Below are 2,545 nucleotides of genomic sequence, written 5' to 3' on the forward strand. Positions count from 1 at the left end.
ATATGACTTTAGTCTCATGAACAACATTAGCTAATTGTTATTTACTAACTAATCTTAAATGACTGTTCAGTACAGAAATGAAGCCCAAAAATCATGTTTTACTGTCCTGTGGTCTCAACCTCAGATACTTATCAAATCACACAAAGCTCTTGTAGAAACAAACAAACAAATGAACAAAATATGTTTTCCTTCATTTCTGTCAAACAAAGTTGTATGACACGTTTCCAGCGGTTAGTATCATGGTTGCTAGGCAACCTGGGAAGCGCGACAGAGACTAGACCGTCCCATACAGATAAACTTGCCGTTTATTTTGCAAATCGAGCTCAACACTGCCCCTAGCGTCCTGGAGCACTTCCGTTGTGTTTTGGAATTTGCATGTGCTTTGGGGTTTGCATGTGTTTTGGAGTTTGCAAGTGTTTTGGAGTTTGCAAGTGTTTTGGAGTTTGCAATTGTTTTGGAGTTTGCATGTGTTTTGGAGTTTGCAATTGTTTTGGAGTTTGCAAGTGTTTTGGAGTTTGCAAGTGTTTTGGAGTTTGCATGTGTTTTGGAGTTTGCAATTGTTTTGGAGTTTGCATGTGTTTTGGAGTTTGCAAGTGTTTTGGAGTTTGCATGTGTTTTGGAGTTTGCAAGTGTTTTGGAGTTTGCAAGTGTTTTGGAGTTTTCAAGTGTTTTGGAGTTTGCATGTGTTTTGGAGTTTGCATGTGTTTTGGAGTTTGCATGTGTTTTGGAGTTTGCAAGTGTTTTGGAGTTTGCATGTGTTTTGGAGTTTGCAAGTGTTTTGGAGTTTGTATGTGTTTTGTCTCTAGGGGCCACCGTATTAACCATATCATTGCTGTTACTGCCTTTTAGAGTATTATTAATATGGGTATCTGTGTACTCCAACCATACATTTTACTTAAGTAGCTTGCTAACTTAGCTTGCTAGCATTAGCTGACAAAACTCCAAGCTGTTATTTATTTATGATCACTTTTGGCCAAAAAAGACAAACAAATAAAACTTTTTAGTGTCCACCAAAGATGGTCATGTCCACCTTTTAAGTACTGTCTATGAGTTTTGACAGAAGTTGCTGGAGTGAGTGAGAATTAGCAGGTAATGACAACATCCATGCTACACACCCACTTAGTCTATGAATGTACCTCGCTAACCAAGCTTCCCGGCATTAGCTAATAAACAAACCAAATCAGCAATGTCATGTTGACTACATCCATTTTTATAAATAGTCAGAGTTCAGTGTTAAATATGATTCCTAGTAAGAAAAACAGTCTGAACAGATTACATTAGCACTGCTAACTCTCTATCACAGTGACATCAGTTACCACTGAACGGTGTTAGTACAAACCATACAGTGCCTGTGGTACACAGTGTGTGTGGCTGGGTGTGTGCACATCTACAGAAGGTAATAAATTTCAGCCACCCTTCATGAGAAAAAAAATGCTGAGATGACATCAGCATTTAATGTTTGTAGCTGTACAGGAAATACAGCTACTCCTTCCCACAAACAAGTTTTTTTTTTTTTTTTTTTTTTTTTTTTTTTTGCCTGTCCCGTTTGGCTCTTTTGCCATCAGAATTATTGTCTAAAGGCGAAGAAAGATGCCCAACGGTTTTTCTTTACCAAATTGACCATCCCAGCTTTGCCGTAATGGTCCATTTGATTCACCTTTTATTCTTTATTTTATTTTCACTTGCTGAATACGGGACAGATTTGACTGGGGGAAAGAAAAGGGAGAAAGAAAGAGGGAAAGAAAGACAGTTGAGAAGAGGGACGGGGGAGAAGGGCAAAAAACAAAAACCAACAGAATAAGCAGAAGAAAAAAAATAAATAAATAAAAAAATAAATACATATATCGATCACCTGGAAACATACTTTCAAGTGCATGGATCATTTTTATTTATTTCTTTATTTCCTGGTCATTAATTCCAAAAATCAGTTATGCTTATGTTATGTCTTCTGCTAAATTCTTATTTGGTCTTCCTGTTCTTGGGTATGATTAGTGGTTTTCACCTTGTAGTGAACCCTGTTGTTTATTTCCATGAAGGCATTCATTCGTGAATGAAGGTGTCTCTTGACTGTAATGATGATGATGATGATACACCTACCTTCTCCTCGTCTTGAGTTTTTTTTAGATGTTATGAAGTCTTTTTTCTTAACCATGGAAATAATTCATCATTTCAGCTGCCTTTTGTGGTCTTTCAGGCTGTTTGGTGTTGCTGAGCTGGTCATTGCAGCTTTTTTTCAGCTTTAGTGGCGACAATCTTCGCTTTCCCAAAGGTTCTCTTTGGAACTGATATTGATAAATTGCAGTGAAAAGCATTTTTTGAATGACTGCTTCACAATAAAGCAAGGGAAGACGTCTCAGGTGGCCATGAAACTGCTTGTCGATTAATTTTGAACCTCTGAAAATAAAGTATAAAAATGACTGTAATTTCAGTTAATGCAAACTTTTTGTATAATCCTTTGAATTAAATCTGGCCGACTTTGACCAACAATCTATGCACATAACTCTGTAAATCCCCCGTGGTTGTTATAAGAATCCAAGACTCCAAG

Source organism: Neolamprologus multifasciatus, chromosome 6, assembly GCF_963576455.1.
Source record: "Neolamprologus multifasciatus chromosome 6, fNeoMul1.2, whole genome shotgun sequence".
NCBI classification, from domain to species: domain Eukaryota; kingdom Metazoa; phylum Chordata; class Actinopteri; order Cichliformes; family Cichlidae; genus Neolamprologus; species Neolamprologus multifasciatus.